The sequence below is a fragment of the Amblyomma americanum genome, chromosome 7, assembly GCF_052857255.1.
Source record: "Amblyomma americanum isolate KBUSLIRL-KWMA chromosome 7, ASM5285725v1, whole genome shotgun sequence".
Taxonomy (NCBI): domain Eukaryota; kingdom Metazoa; phylum Arthropoda; class Arachnida; order Ixodida; family Ixodidae; genus Amblyomma; species Amblyomma americanum.
In genome coordinates, this window is record NC_135503.1 from 148863608 (window position 1) to 148886915 (window position 23308).

General features: G+C 45.0%; 1 pseudogene; it reads left to right on the plus strand.

Moving 5' to 3' along the window:
* The window catches only part of LOC144098166 (sodium-coupled monocarboxylate transporter 2-like), a 111210-nt pseudogene extending 91011 nt beyond the window's left edge, over positions 1 to 20199 (plus strand).
* The last annotated feature ends 3109 nt before the right edge of the window (positions 20200 to 23308 follow it).

Sequence of the window (23308 nt, forward strand, 5' to 3'; positions counted from 1 at the left end):
TGAGAAGGCATACACTTCTAATGATTTATAAAATGTACGTCCTCCCAATGTTGGAGTTCGGGTGTGTTTTATTCTCGGGAGCTCCTGCCTATAAACTTCGCCCTCTTGTGCTGTTGGAGCGTGAGGCGTTGCGCCTTTGTTTTGGGCTTCCAAAATATGTCGCCAATGCTGTTCTGCACCTTGAGGCGCGAATGCCATCGTTATCAGCTAGGTTTCGCTTTTTAACAGTTCAAACATTTTTAAAATTGTGCGACTCATCTCTTCACGCTTCCAGTATAATATTTCTTAGTCAACCTTCCGCCCTTTTTAGTGCTGCCTGGTCTCGTTTTCATACCCCGCAGATATGTTACGTGCAGTCCCTCCTTGATCCATAAATATTCGTTTCACAGATATCCGCCAATTGTATAACAACTCATCATCTGTCCAGATTGAATTCGATGACATTTTCCCATCGAATGCAAAGCTGCAGCCCTTCCCGCTTCTTCAGGGTCTGTTGCAGGACCACCTAAGGTCCTTTCCCTCTCATGTTCTTATTGCTACCGATGCCTCGCATGATCGCGAGAAGGCAGGTGTGGGAATTTTTTCGCCTTCACTGGATTGGTCTTTTTCTCTCCGTCTTCCTGACTTAACTCCCATTTTTCTGGCTGAATTATTAGCAGTAATCTTAGCCTTACGAAAATTAGAAACTACCGTTTCCCAGGTTGTGGTTATGACAGACTCTCTGTCCGTTTGCTCTTCCTTATCCTCACCCACTGTGTCTCGGGCATTACGCCTCTTTAAGTTCCTGATTCCGCTCCATCTAAATTCGGTAAGGTTGCTTTGGGTACCAGGTCACATGGGTTTTCACTTCAATGAGGTTTCATATTCCTTAGCTAGAGCCTCTCTCTGCGGCCCAATTGTTGCTGTCCTACCAACGTGTGCATATACAGCTGCGGTGAGGTTTTGCAGCTACACAATATTTCAGGGATTTGCGGCCTCGACTCTTACGTCATCTCACGAATATCAGCATCTTCTGCATCCTTGGAGTAGCAAAGAATGGCGCTCACGCAGACTAGAGGTCTCTTTCACGCGCTTGCGTTGCCGGGTTCCACTTCTAAATTTCTACCTTCACAGATCTGGCCTGGCGGCTTCCCCACTGTGCCCTTTTTGTGCCGAACCTGAGACAATAGATCATTTCCTGCTGTTCTGCCGCCGCTTCTCTCATTTGAGGAAGCGTCTTTTGCAAATTTCATTTCATCAACTGGGCTTGCCTGTGTCTTCCGCGGTTGTTCTTTCAATTGGCGCTTCTTTGCTTGGACGAAGCGACAGGAGTGTGCGCTCTGCTGTGCAAAATTTTCTTCAAGAAACGCAGCGCCTCCCATTCTAATTTCTTCTTCCCGCTCTCAGTCAGTACGACATTGGAACATTACAGACATTGTATACTATTACGCACATTAAGCCATTGTCCCGTCTTCGATCTCCAAGTTAACAGGACCCCTGGCCTTCCGTCTTCAACTCATTTTCCCGTCAAAACTTTCCTGTATCCAGCAATTAACCGCCTGTGTCTTGGCCACTCCCACGTAGTGGGTATGTGCCAGCAACGTCTGAGGCCTTCCTTCCTTCCTTCATACGCTTGCTCCCCTGCCTCTCCATCGACAGAGGCAGAGCTGCTGGCCATTTGGGACGCATTAAGCATCCTTTGTCCATTTTTGCCATCTAGAAGCCACCGTGACATCCTCACGGACTCCTCAGGCGCCATCCGAAGTCTGCGGTGTGTTCTGAATACCGACTTATTGGCACAGCTAATTCTGGACATAAGTGAAAAATTCTCCCTCACGCTAAGTGTGCGATAGATTCGTCAAGAGGCCCACCCCACACGAGCTTTGCTGAACTGAGCAAGTCACTAATCACCTCCTCTACGTCCCCTGCAAGCGGCCCCAACCTCTCCCCTCCAATGAAAAGGAAACCTCCGGCGCGGCACGCGAGCACTTCTCCCACCGTGTGGCACCGACCGCCTTAGCGGCCTTGCACGCTGTATAGAAGAGTTCTTGCTTCGAAGTTTACGCCTCCGTGTCTCATGCCCCTTTCGATGACTCCAGTCCCTTCTGTCCCGCTCCTGTCTGCGAGGCGGGCGCAAAACACTCGCTTTGGACATGCCCCTCTTTGTGTGCTATCCGGCAGGAACACCTGCTCCGGTGCGGTCCGCCCCCAGGACATCCACCAGATGCGGAAGAAGTCTTTGGGCGGCACTACCGGATGTATCCGGACTTTCTTTGGCAGTCCAGTGTGTACCTATATTTGTAAATACTTTATGCCAGCAGGCACACTGACGCAATGAAAAAAAATGGCAATGGAACTGAGTTAACGGCTATGTTTATCTTATACTTACCCGTGATGACCGCCTGGCCTTTGAGCAAGTGCAGATCTGAAGCCTCGTTTAATTTTGTGACCTTATAACTTTATATATCTTTATCCCTTCGAGAGACTGTATCTCAGGATGCGTACCGCAGCGGTGGCCTAGTGTTTGAGCATCCGCCTAAGGTGCAGGAAGTTCGGTGTTTGATCTCCAGCGCCGCCAGGTATCAACCGGTGATAAAATAAGTACAAGTTTTTTGCTGTCTGGTGTTCGGCTTCTTTAGTGCGAATTCCTTGGGAAGTCGGTCTTTGACCCCGCCTTGAATACACGAAAAACACCTTGCCGCATGGCGCTCTTTGGCTGCAGATGCCCTTGCGCCATGAAAATTCATCATCATCATCATCATCATAGCTCAGGAAGCCCGGCAAAAATGGAACGCAACAAAGCGACAATGTACACAGTCTAGTCTAAACAGTTCGGTTTCTAAGGATTATTAAAAATTAATTTTCCTAGAACCTGCAGCGGTTTGTCTGTTTGTAAAGCCAAGCGACAAACGGAGTCACTACCACGGTCTATTGCGTCAGAGCCTTTTTTAACGAATGCAAGTGTACCGTCATTTCGATAGCAATAGTAATAAACATTGGTATCTGTAACTGCATAATAAAACACTGGAGGCCGGCACAGAAAGGCGCAATATGTAGAGCTTCGCAAAGAGGCAAGTCCCGTACTGTGCAGTTAATCTAGCAATCGTAACAAAAACGCGGGAAAACACGAAAAGAAACAGCGCTCATGAATTATAGGTATACGCAACAAATGAAAAGAAAAATGAAATGCATTGAACTTTCGAACTTAATGTATAAATTGTGGGGTTTATCGTCCAGAAGTGATACATAGGCTAAGGGGGACAGCGTAGTGGAGGGCTCTGAATTAACATAGGCGTCGTGGGGTTTGTTAACGTGCGCTGACATGGTACAGCTCACGGGCACATTTTGCGTTTAGCCACCACTGAAACACGGCTGTCGCGGCCGATATTGTCCCCGGATCATCGGATTCCGTAGCCAAGACAAGCTATAGTGTTTAGCCTTGTAGCCAAGAAAAGGGAGAGAAGAAGATAGGAAGAACAGAAATCAGAAAAACAACATCAAGAAGCAAAAGTGACCAAGAAGAACGAAGCTAACAGGAAGCACGACGTCTAATTGCTTGTACCGAACAAAATCGCTTTTCTGTTTCGCAATATTTCGCAACTTTTCACGCTCTGTTTTCAACTTTTCTGTATTTACATGTTCGCCAGTTTTAGGCCACAGTTTTATTCCTTTACCTGTTTTATGTCCATTCAAGTACACATTGTTGGTTCCCTGCCCTAACGACTGCTTTTTTTTCATTTAGACATGAATTATCACCTTTTTGTGCCTCACCTTCACCTTTGCTTTGGTTGACTGTTGTTTTATTTTCCCGCATCGACGTAGGCATTTGCACATTATCGCCTCACCTTCGCCTGTACTCTTATTATCCGTTGCTTTGCATTTTACATTTATCTTGCCATAGCGAGTGTTCTTCGAGCGAAAAGCTGTACTCTCCGCATGAAAAGCTCAAGGACAAAACAGGTTGGAAATGACCTTCAGCGAGGCGTGGAAGTGTTGTCATATAACATGCCTCTCGCCGTCGCGCCGCAGCTGTGCTCGCTCCTCGCCGCTGCCTTCCTCCCTTTGAGCAATGCTTGTGGTACCGCTCGATGAATCAGTGCTCACAGTGGAGAGGGACAAAAAAATTCTCAAGGCACTTTAGTCCGCTTACGTGGAGGAATGCCATAGCGTGCATTCTGAGGATAACTCGTCGCCTCTCTTTGCTACTCTTTTTCCTCTAAGGAGGATTTCAGAAGATTCGCACAGTTAGTGTAATTAAATACCCTTAACAGCTCAGTCACACATTTTGGTTTTACAAATTTGGCGCCAATTGCTGCTTTCCCGTCCGCCCACTATATCCCCGTCAAGCCTGATCGGCCGTCCAACGACTTTTGCTACTAATTAGATAACTAATTATCGTATGTCAATCAAACTTTTTGTTTCACTGACTTCTGAAATATAATTCAATCCATTTCAAAATTGATTTCCACTCATTTCTCTGTTATACCACTATAACTAATTATCGTATGTGAATCAAACTTTTTGTTTCACTGACTCCTCAAATATAATTCAATCCATTTCAAAATTTTTTTCCACTCATTTCTCTGTTATACCACTATAACTAATTATCGTACGTCAAACTTTTTGCTTCACTGACTCCTCAAATATAATTCAATCCATTTTAAAATTTCTTTCCACTCATTTCTCTGTTGTACCACTATTTTGGCGTCCACGGTTGTTTTCCCGTCCACTCAAGTAATCGACGTCCGCGCTATGTCGACGGTTTTCCGGCTCTAATTATTTAACTATTCATTCTATCGACACCAGATTTCATCTCAGATTAACCTCACATCATCCTCCATCGATTATAATCATTCGTTTGATCCTAACTGCTATGAGAACGACACAACGGCTGCCGACACTGTTTGCGGACACAACCTCGCCTACATAGCCAAGTAATGCATTCGCATTAATGAAAGGTCGCTGCCTGGCAAAGAAGTAGCCGAGCTTTTCGGTCCTCTTACTAGGTTCGGCCAGGTTGAGCCGCGGAGAATTTTAAGAGTTCTAAGTCTTGCTACTCGCATTGGAATGTTTCTTGTCACTACGAGATTTCCAGATGAAGGCCAGTCATTCGATCAAATTTTAACGTGACCGCAAGCGCGCTGTCGTCGAGACGGTACGGCAACCGGTTCAGCCTACATTCTGGCGTTCCGCTATATATGTACCGAGTGGGTGCGAAAACTAGTGCCACTTGGGATCGCCATTGGTGACAAACTTATGGTCCACCCTTTGACGCAAAGTTTCCGGAGTGGTAGCAAAAGACTTGGCACAATTCAGCGCAAAAATTCGTTAGTCGAGTTGAAATCTAGTTTGTGTGAGAGATATGTACCGAGGACCATTGGTCCTCGAAACCGTAATGGGGGCTGGCTGCCTTCATAGGGCTGAGGCGGGCCAACGAGTTGTCGCAGAGGGATGCAGGTTGCACCAAATAAATCGTCGTTTCGTGGTATACACGTTGGCATACGATTTTGTCGTAAGCATAGGTGAAAACCTCTTAGCTAACGCTCTTCATTTGATTTCGCATTCGCGAGTCATTGTTCAACCTTTTAAGAGCGTTAGCTCATATTCATCACGTTTCTCGATTTCTTGGGTCTGCTACCACATCCCTTCGTCGTGAAATTTTCTAAGTCGGAGGAATTCAGGATAGCGGCCCCCATTGTAAATAAGTAGAGCAACCGAAGGAATGTATGATTAGTGCGTCATTAGTGTATCGAAATGGTGATTGATTGGTGAGGTGACTGATTTTGTGAACTCATAATTAACTACTCACGTGACCATATTTATGTAGTCAGTAATTAATGATGTCATCATAAAACGAATCAGATATTCGGAATACTCTACGTAAGTAGAACACGTTAAACGCCATTATTTAACTAATGAAGTCAATATTTATTTAAGGTTAGGTTTAAATTTAATTGTTTATAATCAAATAACTGATGACGTCATGACATAACTAATGAAATATTCGTAACGGCCTCGATGAGTAGATCATGTTAGACACCACTATCGCCTATTTAAGTTAAAAATTGGCAGTGCCTTAGCTCAGCTATGCCACGATATACGTAGTGAGAGCTGCAGTTTCCACCTGGTCTAATCGCGTGGTCAGTTATACGATAAGCCTTAACATCCTCCTCCTCAGTTGCCGTCGATGATCATGATGTTGTTTCCATTGCTTCATCTTGATTTTCTTGCGAAGGAACAGCGTGAGCTGCTTTGCACCGCGTGTTACGCTCCGCTCCTTGGCACTTCCGCTTGGCAAGACGTTCTTCTCTTTGCTCAGCCGTCTCCACCGCTCGTTCAGCCTTCTGAGTTCATTCTTGCTCTGCAGAGCGCACAAGTGCCAGGCGACGACTTCTGTGTCCGAAAAATTGATGTGGTCCTGATCATTCCGCCGCATAGCGGTGGCTGGAGTCTCCTTTTCGTCCCCCATACGAAGTGATTGTGACACACCGAGTGGTATCACCTCAGCTTTTATACACACAGCCGCACATACGTAATTTATTCACAAGACCCCACACGCGGCTGCGGCGACGGCCGAGCTGTGACGTCATGCGCCGCACACTTGCTGCCCTTTTTTCTGGTTGCCGCGCATGAGCATTCATGCGCAGCGCAGGCGGGCGTAGTCGTGCCGGCGTGGCTCCTCGCGCTGCAGCGGTGGCGAACTCTGACGTGATGAGCCGCGCACGTGCTGCTCATTTCTGGTTTCGCGTATGCGCACACTCGGCCTCCCAGGGTAACGGCGAAATTTTCTACTGTGTACCGTTGCGTAGCTCTAGCTGTAATATTTATTTATGCTTAGGCTTAACATGGCGGCCGTAGCGTAAGCACTCGGCAGATACCGTACATGAAAAAGGGCCCATTGTACTAGAAATGAATGCGGATACTGTAGAAGCTTGGGCAAGTTAGTGTGGTGAAAAACAATAGCACTGGGCAGCTCACAATTTCATACCTCAAGGTGAACGACACCTAACGCCTTGTGATAAGAAAAAATGGCCCTCTAAAGGGTCGAAAAACTTGTTTGGCCCATATTCAAATATATCCGATCTCAAGGCGGAAGGCGCCCGCTCGCAAGGAGGTATGGAAAAGCAACCTTATCAAGTGGCAATACATTAAATGAAAAATAGATTGTTCTACCAAACAGCTAACGCTCGTTACTTGGAGGTCTTCCAGACGATGGCGGCCTTCCAGACGATGGCGGCGTATTTTTGAAGCGAAAAACTTCACTACGCCAGTCAACACCGCGCTTCGCGCGAGCCGGCGTATGTCGGAGCACGAGTGACGTCTCGCACGGCGCAGGTGGCCGCCGCTGACTGTCGCCTGACCTTTCGCCGCTGCCGCGCGTGACGTCACGCGCGGCGCAGGAGGTCACTGCCGCACGCTATGGGTCATCGTTTGACGCTCGCCGCAAGCGCGTGTTTATCGCGGAGGCTGACTATGTAACCGCTTGCCAGAGAATAGGCGTGCGCATTCAACATGGAAGGAGAAGAGAGCGATACTACCGATACAGAAGTGCTACCACAGGAGTTGTCTGAAAAGGAGCGAAGAAATGAAAGGCTGAAAGCTCAACGAGGGTCCGAGACAACCGTTTCTCTCTCTCTCTCGCTCCCTAGTCACTACTGCGGATGCGCCTCTTGTAGCACCGAGCCACAGGTGTTCCGCCGCTGCGCAGCGCCGCGCCTTTCCTCGAAAATCCAATTTTCAATTCTCAGTTTTCTCTTTCTTCTTTCCCTCCCTCCTTTATCCCTTCCTTTACGGCGCGATTCGGGTGCTCATCGAGATATGCGAGGCGATTACTGTGCCATTTCCTTTCTTCAAAAACCTAACGAAGCAAGTGAGCCGACGGCGTTCATGGAGTTCATTGGCGTTGACTACTTTGCAAAGCCCGTTCATTTTCACGAAAGAAAAAGCGCACAACCGGCTCCGTGGGTCAGTGGAGACCTCAATCTCGCTTTCGCTTTGTATATCCTGGATTAGCTGAGCTAATCCACATTAATTTTTTTAGTCCGCAACTTTTCGCATTTCCTCTAGGTTTTTGTCAAGAGACAACATGCCACCTTTGCATCTTTGCCATGCTGTGTGGGATTTCAGATTATCTCGTTGTTTAACTTTTGCCTAAAGCAGTGTTGCCAATTTTTGTAGATTTCCGTCCCATGTGTTTATGTGTACATGTGCGAGTGACAAATGTGGTCGCGTGCCTGGGTTCCCGGCTTAAATATTCTCTGCTTTCGCTTCTTTGAATGAACAGTCGATAGTCTGCGCCCATAGCGTATTATTCGTTTCTTTACCTCTTGTCCTCGTCCTTTTGCGCAATTTCTAATTCTCCTCGATAATGAACAAGCTACCTCCGGAGAACGTTGTACTAAAACATATTTGTAGGGCTGAGAACTCAGTCTCAAATTTTTTTACTCTGAGGAGGTTCGTGGGCTTTTAACCAAGTTTATTACGACATAGTTCGTGGGCATTTAACGAAGTGGTTCGTGGCTATTTAGTAAAATTCATTTCAGAATCGTTAGTGGGTATAGACACTTTTTTACGGGATTATTAGTGTACATTTACAAGTTTACTACGAGACAGTTCGTCGACAATTTAAAGAAGTTTATTGCCATGTTAGTTTATTGGACGGATATTGGTGACTCCTTTGCCCTGCAGTGGATGTAGGCTGATGGTGATGACGTCACTTGCACCATCCACAATCAGGACAACTACGTAGGCACATAATCTCCCTGGCCTTTCGTAAATGCGCATCTGGGTGACACACATATGGCGTTACATTAACGATGCCATCAGGCCACGGCTCTTGGGTGAGGCTATGTGCATCGAGTATGAGGAGTTAGGTCTCAAACACGCATTTAAGGGCGGAAGAAATTTCACATCGCCGGAAGTCCACGTGAAAGTTTCTTACATAAAAGAGCCGAGTATCGCCTTATAGTTGCGGTAACGTTGCCGTAAATGGATTGATCTCATCGTGCACGTCCACATGTGGCGCTGATGTCGCAGAAAATTGCGGACATGAGGAGAAAGTACACCGCATAAGGGCTCAAGCTCAAAGAAATTTCCTTGAGAAGTATACTGGGAACACTGAGACATAAAAACACTAATATCACTAAGTGCAAGCCCTCAATTTGTCAACAATTTGCAACAAACTCCTCAAAGCGGAAATATATCTCCGCAAACACTGTTCAAATAGGTCGCTGTACATATTCTTCTAAACAGCAGACAGGGAAGAAGCGTCCTCTCTTTCTCCTTCACACAAACACACACACGCAAAAATGGAAGGAGTGCCGTGATAACTTTGTTGCTATAGAAATCGGCTGCCGAGCTTAATTATATGGAATCACATCTAGACCGCAGAGGTGTCTCGTTGAAAGAGGCAAAACGCAAAACATGCACTGTTATCTGCTATGTTATTGCACCTAAAAAGTAGGGAGGGATTCAAAATTATTCTGCAGTCTTTCAATACAGCATTTCTCAATGTTCTCGTCCAGATTCGGAGCACTTATAACACTGATCTTCTTGAAGCATATTTGTTTGTTTGGATTTCCTTTGTCGCCAAAATCATGCAGAATACGGTTATAACTAATTAGGAGGTGTTTCAGGAAAGAGCGCCACTAACATATAAAACAGAGTTCTTGATATGAAGGGGTGTACTTAAGGCATAGTAATACGATTACTGGCGGACATAAAAAAGTTGGCGAATAATGTTTGCAAGTGATGTGATTAGCCTAATTCTAATTGTTAACATTATAATTATTACCGATAAGCTCCAGATTGCAAATTCATTTTTATAGTCCCGTTAGTAACAGTCATATCAGCTTATGGAGTTTTGATAACGCCATTACCCTCGACGTTATGGATCAACTAATTTATTCCTTTTCTCTCGCCATTCGGAAACCGCGCGTAATCGAGCAGAGCAAAGCGATGTCAATCAAAACGCCTCACTCTATGACGCATGTAAAACGCGAGAATGTATGCCCCGTTCATTCTGCAGTGCTTCCCGATCATGCAACTTCGCTGCTCCAGCACAGGCCAGGCAGATTATTTCGCGTGGTACTCGCGTCGCTTTGCGCTCTCCGCGGATGCGCGATTTTCGAATGGTGCGAGAAACGACCAAAATTACTCTACACACCGCGGCGAAGGAAATCGCGTTTTTGAATTTATAATACCTGATACGGCTTTCATAACGGCCGGCTACAAATTTCTCACAGCGATTTATAAAAACTGATAGGGCTTTTACGAAGGACCGGCTTGAAATTTCTCACAGCAATTTATAAAATCTGATGCTGCTTTTACTAACGACCGGCTACAAATCTCTGACAGCAATTCATAAAACCTGACGCGGCTTTTACTAACAGCTGGCCACAAATTTCGGACGGCAATTCATAAAACCTGATACCGCTTTTACTAAGGGCCGGCTACAAATTTATGACCCCAATCGGGAGCACATCTGTAATAGCTAACTATGAAAACTAGGTTAATAAATTGATTAACATTTTCGTCCCTTTTTGACGTGCACCATCACAGGTGTTGCTTTGCCTAGAAAAGTTCCTTTTTACTTCAAAAATTAGTGGCGGGCTTCGCTGCACCACCTGATATAAAACATTGCAACATATAACAAATTCTTTATGTGGCTTTGCAGAATATCTTGTGTCTGTTGTTCACTTTATTTTTCCGCAGAAACTGGCTCACACATGCACCTCTTCGAAAGAGCGAACAGCGTTTACTGTTGAATTTTGCGTGCTCTCTACTTTCGCAGTGTGGCAATCAGCTATATTCGGTCGTTCGGCGCAACTGCGTAGCGGCAATGTTAAGGGAGTAGCGAGCTGAGTGAAGCTGCAGCAGTTACATTTTCACCTGTGTACTCAGACATGTACCTGAATTTGATTGAAAGCAATAAATGCCAATAGATACGATACCCTAGCCTACGTTAACCGCTAACGAGGTAGCAATTAGCCAGCATGTAATGATATTTCCAAATAATTTGACTGCAAGCTTCCTTTCAAGATCACAAAATCCTGCATTTGCGCACTGCGAGTACATAGTTCTATTATTTTCTCTCCTTCGCAGCTGATAGTGATGACGTACTCCGCAGCGACTGGCCCTTTCGTCGGACTGCTCTTGCTGGCCGTTATGTTTCCGTTTATACATTCAAAGGTGAGTGAAATCTGCACGAGAAATTTTATTAATTTGCTAGAGTTTTGCATACGGCATGTGTGCAAGGATTCCAGAATACGTACTTTTGAATACGTACGGGTTACAATAAATTGCCAGATTTCTGAGGGAATAGTTAACCTCATGGGAGCAAGTGGTGCTGTGTGGTGACCACCACTGAGGACACGGCTAGCTTCGAGGGCAGAACTTTAAAACGATAAGGAGCTAGGACATGAAGCAAACATTTACTGGACCTCCACCGTCGTGTTAGCGATAATTCCGCGACATTTGGGCTCGTGAAAAATGCACATGCCTGCAGGTGCGCTTAGTAGCATTCCTGCCCCTAAACTGGCATTAGCGCTGCAGGATAGGCTCTTCAGTGGCGAGTGTTACAGTTTTAACGTGCATAAGGAGTGATGCGGGACGGGGGTCGGAGTGGCGTCAAACGTGGGACCGTGCGTTCTGCACAGTCAACAACTGTCGCTCAGCCACCCATACGAATAGGGCGTCCGGCGCGATAGGCGCAGCGAGGGAAATCGGCAATGGGGGATCGAGGTGGAGGTGCAGAAGGAAAGCTGGAGGACTGAGCATGGACGCTGCACACGACGATGGGATGATTTCGCCGTACATGTTTATAAACATCTCTCTGTGAAACAATTTAGTAGGCAAGGGAATAAGAAGAGGTGCTCATTGTTACGTGCATGACAAAACGGTTGACTTCCGTCTTCCGTCGTCTTGACTGTTGGCTTCCGTCATCTCTGTGAAACAGTAACTCTACCAATGCTGCCTTCCTAATGGCTGGTGTGTCTTCTACATGCCTTCTGTAAATAATGAGTAGGTTATGTGTCCTGTTCACTTTGAGGCAACATTGAAAGCAGTAAAGGGAACTTCGACGATATGAAAACGTGTGTCGAGACCAGGCCATTGCTGTAAGAATTTTGTCGGCTTCCCGCATGTAGGGATATTTTTAAACAGTCCATTGAGCGGCCAATTAGGTCTAGGTACTTTATTTTGCTGAGCAGTGATCTACAGGCTTGCATTTAGGTGATGAAATTGCAGATTGCATTCCAGAACACGCCAGTCCGTGTGACCATGCTATTTCTGCATAGTGTTTTTTTAACTTTAACTTTTGGAACGAAATGCGAAAAGTCACCACGCGACTTCTGATTTAAGAGCCAAAGTAGCGCCATTGTGAACGTCTTTAGCAGGGGCAGCCTTGATGTTGTCTGCAAATATCGTCCGCAAATCGAGCGAACTTCAGGCCATACATTAAGCTGAACATTAAACAAAACCTTCTGACTTTTTTCCGTCAGAATGGCAGTAAAAAAAAAAAAACTCATAGCCCTTCAGCTACGCACGGGACTCGAACAGGGCTCATACCCAGAGATTTACAAGCTCATTTTAATGTGAAAGTATTGTTAGAACCACTGAGATGAAAGCCGACGTCAGGTATGTGATTATGTACTCGCATATGGTACAGAAAATTGAAGCAATGGCAACAAATATAGCGCGAAATCATCAAGCGGCCGTATGACGCACACAGCAAGTGGAGCACCGCCACTTCAGACAATAATGTACATGTAGCTCATCTATATATACTTCCAACACACCGATCTCAATATGGCACCAGTTTTCCCATCAGCATCCATACCAAAACTGTTACACAATGGTTTGTCGAACACCGTTCCGGGTGGTGTCACACGATTTCTCTTTTCATATAGCCCTCGTGTGCTAGTTAACTTGAAGGTAAGCTTGCGACATGGATTCGAACCGGCGACCTTCCCCTGTATGCCTTGCCAGACTCTTTAGGCGCCGTTGAGGTGTCAACCAAGATTTGAGACCGTTACGGCATGAGTGAGCAAGGGAGCAGCTGCAGGAATCAGACGCGTCTAAAGTGCCTCGTCTTTTTTGTGCAGGCTTTTGCTACATGCGGCGGTCCCTCCTACGAAGATACAGCTTCACCGGAATTACCCTGTACCTTCCACCGTGGTTTGCGTGCACCTGTCTTGACCATAGTCACAAGTCACAGTTCAGCGTTGAATTCAAGCTTTGCGAACTTATCGGAACATTTCCGTGCGCTTCACGGACACGACAGAGTGACATCGACATCGTTGGACGCATCGGGAAACGCCCCCCAGGCGTTCTTCGTCAGTGAGCAAGGGAGCAGCCGCAGGATGCAGACGCGTCTAAAGTGCCTCGTCTTTTTTGTGCAGGTCAGTAACAAGCAACGCCTTGCATTTAAAAGTGATTCTTTGTGTTTGGTTGTGCTCCCTTGCTCAGAGGTGCTATGCGAGTGTGTTGCGGGTTGCTTTGACTCATTTTGCCTACTGGTGCTCTTGTTGAGTGGGGACGTTGAAACCAATCCAGGCCCCACCTTGTCAGTGTCTGATCAGTTGGAAACCATTATTGAAAATCAGAAAGTGTCTGCAATTGAGCTGAGATCTATCAGAGAGAATTTGGACGGTCATATATCAGACTCAAACCGGAGGCTGGCTTCTATTGAAGAAAAAATAGAATCTTTCACACAGACAATAAAGAGGGTAGAGGAATGTGAGCGTACTGTTCTGGAGCTGCGTGAACAAATTGCATCATTGTGTAGCAAGGTTGATGACCTGGAATATCGCTCTCGGCGTAATAACTTCATTATCTTTGGGATCAAGGAAGACGGTGCAGAAACCCCGAAGAGCCTTAGGGATGCTGTGTTAACAGAAGTGTTTGAAGAAAAACTAGGTATTACCGTCGGGAGCGTTGAACGCATACACCAGGCAATTAGAAGATAAGGATCGACCAGTGGTAATGCGGTTCTTCGATTTTAATGAAAAAATGAACCTTCTTAGGAATGCGAAGAAGCTGAAAGGCTCAGGTATGTCACTATCTGAGGACTACCCGTTTAGAATTCAAAAAGTACGGAAGCTGCTGTGGTCTACCGTTAAAGATAATTGCAGACCTGAGGATAACGCTTACCTAAAATTTGACAAGCTAGTTTTGAACGGTGACACATACGTCTGGGATGAAGAAAGGAATGAAAGACGGAAACCTACCATTTCAAAAGAACGCAAAGAAGATTCCGAAGGCGAAGATTCTGGCAGTGTCAGTGTTGCCTCAACGACACGTATTGTCACACGGAATCAGAAACGAAAGACTTATAAATGACGAGCTGATAATACCAGACCGTTACGATTCGTTTCCTTTAACGCTCAAAGCATCGCAAATAAGACAGCCGAATTCGAAGCACTCCTTTACGACCTGCACCCGCACATTACGTTTCTGACAGAAACCTGGCTTCATTCTGAAATCCCTGATGGCTCAATTGTTCCCCCCGCCTACAGAATATTGCGATGCGACAGAGCGACACGTGGAGGTGGAGTCGCGATAGTGCTTAAGGAAAGTATATCTTCTGTGATGCTGCCGGGTATTCCTAACCACGAAAGTCTTTTTTGCAAGATTGATTTCTGTGGCGACACTATTGTATTAGGCGTAGTATATCGACCTTCTAATGTGGATGTCATTTTTCTTGAAGAGCTGTGCGATTACGTTCAACGCTTCCGGGGCGACCGAGTGAAGTTGATTTTAGGTGGCGATTTCAACTTGCCTGATATAGATTGGATCCACATGAGTACTATGGGTGCCAATTCTGGTCATTCTGAGCTCCTTTTGGGCACTGCTTTCACATGTAATCTGACCCAGATTGTTGACAGACCAACCAGGATCTGTGCCTCTGCATCGCACATTCTTGACTTAGTGTTCATTAGCTCTGCCCTTATGTGTGTTTCTGTTGATGTTTTGAAGGGTGTATCTGATCATAATCTTGTTTCCTGTGTTTTTTTTCTATCGGCTTATGTTGACAGCAAAAAGCGTCCCATTGTTGTGAAGAATTTTAATAGAGCTGATGATGTAGGAATTTTGGATTTTTCAGAGACCCACCTTGACAGCTTTAGGGCTGAGGAGAATGTAAATGTGTTATGGTGCATGTTTAAAAAGATATGCCTCGATTGCTTGACAATGTACGTTCCTAGTGTTATTAAGAAAAAAAAACATAACCCATGGATTACGCTGGACGTCATCCACACCAAACGTAAGCTAAAGCGAATGCGGCAGTCAAGTATTCGTAATAAGTCTAATGAGAGTATGATAGGCAGTCTATTAAGAAATAAGATCAAGCAAGCTAGGGACTCTTTTTTTAATGTTACGCTTGGGCGTTTTCTCAGTGAAGCACCGGTAAAGTTCTGGCGATACATTAATGCTAATAAACAACGCAATGTGTCATTAGCAGTTAATGGTTCTCCTCTAACAGGGTCAAAAGATATTGCTGATGTGTTTAATGAGTATTTTCAATCAGTGTATACCGATAAAAACTCGACTTTTCCTTCTAAGCCAGACGGCTACACTTCTTTAATGCCAGACGTTACTATCTCCCGCGAAGGTATTTTGAATCTTCTTCTGAAGCTTGACGTTAAAAAGTCTAGCGGGCCTGATAACATCCCTTCAGCTTTTCTCCGCCGTTACGCAGAATGGTTATCGCATTACCTGGAAGTTATTTTCAAAGCCTGTTTGTCTCAGTGCGCAGTCCCATCAGAATGGAAAACCGCACGTGTCGTACCCGTTTTTAAAGGCAATGACCCATCTTGCGTATCTAATTATCGCCCAATATCTTTGGTCTCGACCAGTTGCAAAATGTTCGAGCATGTGATCTGCCGAGCTTTGACAGAGTTTCTGGAGTCGACCCATTTCTTGTGTGATCAGCAACATGGATTTAGGCGAGGTTTATCTACCGTCTCACAACTGATAACCACTTGCCATGATTTTTTTATTGCAGTTAACAACAAACAACAAATGGACGCTGTTTTTCTTGACTTCGCCAAAGCCTTCGATAAGGTACCGCACACCAAACTCATAGGAAAGCTTTACACTGCCGGAATCAATTCTAACATTATTGACCTTATTAGAGCCTACTTAGAAGACAGATTTCAATACGTTCATGTTGGCGATGAGTACTCTGATGCACTTCCGGTTTCATCTGGTGTTCCGCAAGGATCTGTTCTGGGGCCTATCCTATTTTTAATTTACGTAAATGACATAATTAATGTGGTTGATTCCGAAGTTAGAGTTAAACTATTTGCTAATGACTGCGTTTTATACTCCCTAGTTAACTCCACAGCGGACCAAATTAAGCTTAACAGTAACCTGCAGAAGATCTTAAACTGGTGCAACCAATGGGGTATGCTTCTTAACGTTAATAAATGTTTGATACTTAGAATTTGTAAAAAGAAAACGGTTCTGACTCATCCATATTGTATAGCTGGCGTTCCACTTCCAGAATCCTCGTCTGTAAAATACCTTGGAGTCCAGATATCTAATCACCTAAACTGGGATGCCCACATCGATATTACTTGCGGGAAAGCACTGAAGACTCTATGGTGTTTGAGGCGTAAACTGCCAAATGCCCCAAAACATGTGAAACTGGCAGCGTATAAGGCTTTGGTGCGGCCTCGTCTGGAATATGCCTGTTGTTTATGGGACCCATTTACAGCCAAGAATATTTCCAAATTAGAAAGAGTGCAAAGAATCGCAGCCCGTTTCATTTGCAACAGATACAAACGAACAGATAGTGTAACAGCTATGATCATATCTATTGGCCTAGAATCCCTGCAGACAAGGCGCACTGAAGCTAGGTTGAAATTTCTGTACCTAATATACAATAATCTCATTAAAATAAACGCTCATGATTATATTACTCCTGTTTCGCGAGCAGGTACGCGTTATAACCATGGCAAAATGCTACAAGAATTTCGTGCATATTCTAATACAGTTAAACACTCATTTTTTGTAAAATCGATTACAGACTGGAATGAACTCCCGAAGTGTGTAGTGAATAGCCCGAATGTAGAAATGTTTGTTGACAATTTGAGAGCCTTTTGTATGTGAAATCCTTGTTTTTTGATTTTTTTCGCATCATCTGTTCGCTTTTGAATGGCGCTAGTCTATATGTATATCTTGTTTATTTTTTACTTGTAGCTTTGTTCACCCCTGCTTGGAGTCAAGCGACTCCGCAGTATAAATAAAATAAAATAAAAATAAATAAAAAATAAAATAAATTCCCTCTTCAAAAATCAACTCTCTTATTGGAATTTTGATGTAACCGTTCGTCGTGCAGAGGTTGAAGTTCAACAGGGCAACTGTTCTGTAAAGCGAAGAGAACGATGGCAGGCCTTGATTCCACTTCAGTCACAGGTACACGTGCATAGATTTAAACGCGAAACAGATTAAAAGAGAGGGAGAAACGTTTGCAGTTGCTCTAATGCACTACTTGCTCTGCTAACGCCTCCAGCATTGCTATTTTCATCAGCTGGCTAGAGGCGCACTTAAAAACACTAAATGTGTTCGCCAGGCAACGCGGCAGTCCATCGACCCGATGACTCAAAAGTGGCCCCCGCCCAAGAGATGGCTTCTAAAGTGGCGCGCATGCTCGGCTGGTCAACGCGCTTAGCGCCAACAGTGTCCCCACCGAGCAGTCTGCATGACGGCGTTGAAGGAAACAAGGAAAAACCTTGGTTCTGCGCCAATCACTGTTTATCGGCTCGTGGGCTTCTTTATTCCTCTTTTAGCACCCATCTTGGGTTTTCTTTCCTTAGACACCGGCCAGGGTGCTAACAGACCCGTTGTTAACAGCACTATCGCCTTCGCCCGCTCCCGCCGAAGCGCTTGTCGTCACTCTCTAGAAGACAGACAAGGACATTAGAGCCGCTGTTGGACTGGGGGTGCGATGGATAGTTTCTGGGTGATGTGGAGAAGGCCTTCCCTGAACCACTACAACTATATATGCGCTCTGCCCCCGGTACTAAAGCGACCTTGGCCACCATACCAGATATTTCTGCGGCTATAGCGGCTCCGGCTCCTTTAACCTGTGGCGATTTCGTTTCAAAAGGCAACCAGTCTTAACTGGTGGCGAAAAAATTGGACAACCCTCTTCAAGCAGTAAAGTACAATAGAACCCTGATATGAGAGTCGTATCCTAGGCGATATGGCCGGAAATCTTTGTTCGGTTTCTTTTCCGTGTGCTCGTTTGCTGACGCCGGCTTTATCATATTTCGTTTACAACGATATGCACAACCAGATCACCCTTTATAAATCATGATTACATCAGACATCTTCTACAATGTACAGGATTCTTCTCGGTGCAACTGGTTCCTCATTCTACCAAACTCGAGGCTGTGCTTGGCAACGTACTCTCCCGCGAATAACACTATCTGCCGGCCTAGTTGGTTGCGATCCATATGCATCATCAGTGCGAATACAAAACCAGGAAGAAGGAGAAGAAGATAGTACACAGCGCTGAACTTCCAACTTTTATTTGCACAAAAACTGAACCCGCACTTATATACACGCACCAGGTAAGAGCCCACCATGGGGAGTGGTCAACGCACACGAACGAACTGGGACCGACACGATGTCCAGCGCATCAAAAGATAACAAAATCACACTATGCAATGAGCTCTAAGATATGAAGCACGAATTACATGTGTAAACAGACTGAAAAACCAGGGTTGAGTGTGCGCGAGTTACTAAAAGGTGAAAAAATGAAAAAACAGAGTTGAGGGCGCGAATTTTGCTGATAACATGAGAAGGCGAGAAGACGGTAAAAAGATACGCGAAACGAAGGATGAGTGCCAACAATGAACACGGCTAGAATGAAAATGCAACATGTGAAGTGTGCCTCTATGAAAAAGGTAAAATCAGTTAAAACCAGAAAGAAAGGTGATTTGCTTTCAAGATTATGAGATAGATGGGGTGCTTACGCAACTTTCCTTAAGCCCTGCGATGTTGGCTGCTTCAATGATTTCACGCGTTAGCTGGTTTTTTTTAATGTTTTTTCTCAAGACGGTTTCGTTTTTAAAAAAGTGGAGGGCTCCGGAATAATTCCGGAGCCCTCCACTACGGCACCTCATTCTTCCTTTCCTCTTCCACTCCCTCCTTTATCCCTTTCCTTACGGCGCGGTTCAGGTGTACAACGATATATGAGACAGATACTGCGCCATTTCCTTTCCCCCCCAAAAAAACAATTATTATTATTATTTCTTTTTGCCGTCACATGCCCGGCAGTGGGCGGGCAACTTCTTTAATGTCGCCCCAGTTAAATCGTTCTTATGTTCTATTAACCTTGCCTTGAAACATCTTCGTGTTTGGCCTATGTAAGCCTTACCACAAGTTAAAGGAATGGAATATACAACTCCCTCTCACACAAGGCACAATAGGGTCTCAGTGCCGGGTTATACAGCCACTGTTCTTTTTTTTTTGTTCACTTCGTTGCACAGGCTCCATAAAATATCGCATTATCTTTCAAAAAATTGGTAGAAAAGCAGGTGTAGACGTAGCCTTTTCAGCCCCACTGCACCGGTCAAGCCTGTGCAATGAAGTGAACAAAAAGAAAAAGAATAGTCCCTGAGGTCACGGCTCTTCGTGTCCTCAGGCGCGCCGAGAAACATGTTCATTTCGAGTGTGTGGGACCAATTGCGTCTCTGCTTGTTTGTCGTCTCCATTTTGAGAATAGGATGAGCAGTCATGGAGCCACGGTTTATTAATTCTAGCCGATTATTCTGAAAGGAATGCTTCAATGCGCGCAAGATATACAAAATTCCACGGATGGCGAGCGCAGCAGCCACGCCAGACGTGTGATGATGTAGCAGCCTGTTGTCAACCAGCGCTCAACTTTTCGCGGCACTACCGCCTCCTCGTAAGTAGCCATTGCGATCAGAACCAACTTGGCAAAGTCGCAGTAAACAAATGCTATTCTTTTTTTTTTTCATTTTACAGAGTGCTGGAATTTTGACGCTCCTTCTGATGGTCGCATTTCAGATGTTTTAAATGTGGCGAGTAATACACGATGACATCAGACCTCCGCGGATGCCAGTGTCGCTTAACTACTGCCAAGAAAACAGCACTATGTTTGGCCACAGTGCCAATGTTACGGATACTTTGTTGGAAGCCCGGTACGCGCAACTGGGCTATGAATCTGGGGCCAACAAAGCACAATGAAATTAATCATCTCTTTTCTTTGCTGACATTATGCACAGTCTATTAGGAAGTGTTTTGATGATAGTGGTGTGTGCTTACGGATGACCTACAACGAACGCTTTGTGCCCAATAGGTCGGCGCTGAAGAAATCACAAACCAGTGCTTGAACGGCAACGCCAGCAGATTTTCCAACATTTTTAGGAAATTACCGCAACGCTTTCTTTGGAATCTCCTACCCCCGGTGTAGGAAATGATTCTTCCAAATACCAAGTATAACTACATTAAAACAGAAAAAACAGCAAACTGAAACCGTGTCTATGTTCATGGTCACGGATGATGATCCGGTTTAGCAGCGCGGTGACGTTGCAGAAATTATAGGAAAGGTACTCCTGCGGGCGTCGCATGGCTGACACAGTGACTGGAAATTGGGTACCCATTGATAAAATTCCCAAGATCTTCTAATAGAAGCCTCAAAGTTCTTTCTTCGCGCGTGGAGCAGGCATTAACAGGGGTTTAATGTTTGTGACGTAGCAATTGCACTGTTGTCTGCAGAAATCGCTTGAATGGAAGCCACAAAAACCGCAAAATTTTATAAACGAATCACGCTGAATTGTCGCACGTGGGTACCAAGAGTGGCAGAAATGATCACAATGGGGAGTAAAACCTACAGCAAAAGTTTCATTCGATATTTCAGTTTCACTTCATTACCCCTTGACCTCTCAGGTAGCAGTCAGTCAAGTCAGTCACTGTAAGTGAATGGAATGATAGCAATAAGACTGGAGTTTGCTCTAATAATGTAGGGGTAGTCAAGAGTTTGACGAAACGTCGTCTGGTCAGGTAGAGGCATAATAAAAATATAGGGTCACTGACCAAGTCAAAATTTTAAAGAAACGTATTCATACGTTTCTTTAAAATTTTGACTTGGTCAGTGACCCTATATTTTTATTAATAATGTAGGGGGTTGGCTGATCTCAGATGGAAGCTCTTCAGACAGCCGAGTGCTGCATGCATAAATCCCCAAAATAGTTATGCCACTTAGCGTCAATAAAGATAATGAATATTTCTATCAAGCAGCGGCGAGCTGTTTACTTTTATCTCAGACCTGCTTTTGTAATTTTGAACATATTTTTTGTGTGCAGCATGAATGTCAGTTTGGAGAAAGCGCGGTTGCGTACAGGCGATAGAGCGAAGGAGCAAAAAAAATGTCGTAGCATTGCTGTGACTTTCATTCCGCTATGTTTGAAGGAAAATTCAAATATAGAATATCAAAAAAGGAGGCGAACTTAAGTCTTTGCCGCCAACTTAAATCGCTGCGAATGTGGGTCCGGTCTTGCGGCAGCTCCAGCCGCCGCACCATTTTCAGCCACCACATTACAAGTTGCGCATGTCAGGTGCAGAATTAGGAGCACGCATGACGACAGACACTTTCAAGAAGCACCGAGGAAAAATTTCTTATCATGTAACGATCGCGTGCCGCGCTCCGGTCACAGAGGCCGCTTTCAGCACCGGAAACAGAGCCTTTACAATCCAGAAAATGGGACGAGATACGGTTGTTGCCATCACTGGTCGATTTCGCAAGTGAGATGTACGTCGGCATCGAATTTTGGTCCGGAAACTGAGAGGCTACGTTACAGCGCCCTTCACAATACGATGGCAACCCGTCGGATTCGTAACGGCGTGAAGAGCCGCAGTCTCCCAGCGGGAAGATTTTCAAATTCAAATTTGTAGGCAATAAATCTGTGTTTTGCTACAGGAGAAACTTCAACATAGTCCAAACCTCCAGAGAATCAATTCGTACTTAGAATACTGGATGAAGGCAGATTGTGTATAGGTATCTTTTTAATGTACCGAAATGGTCAATTCGGATATCGGGGACACGATTAAGTTCACTTATGTAGATGTATCGCCGATAATGGCCCGATATGAGTTAGCAGCCTGTGGCAAGCAAATGGGTCATAATATATCATGTGAATAAGATAAAATATGTTTGCGCAAGAGGCTCTTGGTCTGCACGTACAGAAATATTTCGACGCGTCATCTAAGATAAATACATTGGGTTTGCGTGCATCATGGTATAGGAATTTAGGTAATCTAATAAATATACCCCCGCGAAAATCAGAGTAGCGTGGAACTTGCTAATTTAAAGCGTCAAACGAATGCCAACGAGTTACTTGTACTGTTGCGATGGTTGGCTGTTGTTAATGGTAACAGTATTCAGGTATTCGTACTATTTGCTGAACAGTAACCGTTGCCACATACTTCCCCAGAAAAGGTGTGAAAGGCACGCTACATGATTGTACCTTGCATGAACAACTTCCTACATGAGCAAAGTGACATGTTTTTCCTGCCTTTCTAGGTCCAAGCATGAATCCGGATATTTGGAGCTATCACCTATATGGAGCGGTTTCATTAGCACTTGGGCAACAGTTCTTCTTGGACTGCTAATAAGCATTGCTGTCGGTAAGTAACAATGTCAAGTTGAATACAGTCCTGCCCATGCCTTGCGTGTCATGGGGGGATTTATTATAGAGAATATGTGGACATTTATTCAGACACTGTTCATACTGAACCTCAGTGGAAATGGTTCAGGGAGGTTTTTCAACCATAACTTAAATACGCACTCAAATTTCAGGCGTTATCTGTACAGCTAAAAAAACGTTGAAAACCCTTGTCCTCCTGTAGCCTTGTTAGAGTGCTTGACAGAGAGCATCAGCCGGAGGACGTCCGCCCTGCGTAATTGCAACATAACGAATCCCTCCTTCACCGTCGTGTTTGGTTTAGAAGGCAAATTATGATGACGTCTCTTCATGATTAGGACCCCTACACTTCGGTACGTGCTGCGACAAATTGCAGAATACAGAATGCAGCAGAGAATTCTCTGTGCAAAGTGTGCAGAGAAAATAATCTTTGGTAGATACTTGTTAGTAAGGTCAACTCTTTTTGCCGGTTCTGGAGCTTTGGCGGCCCTGTCCTTGCACGAAGGAGAAACGTGGACAGCGGCACCGTTCATTGTCCGACATGTCCGATTAGGGTGCCTGGATGCCCGCTCGCCTCCGCTTTCAGGGCTCATTTACACTTGAGAATCGCAGAGGTCGCGCGACCAGCAGTCGCCTGCGACTACACCGCAGTT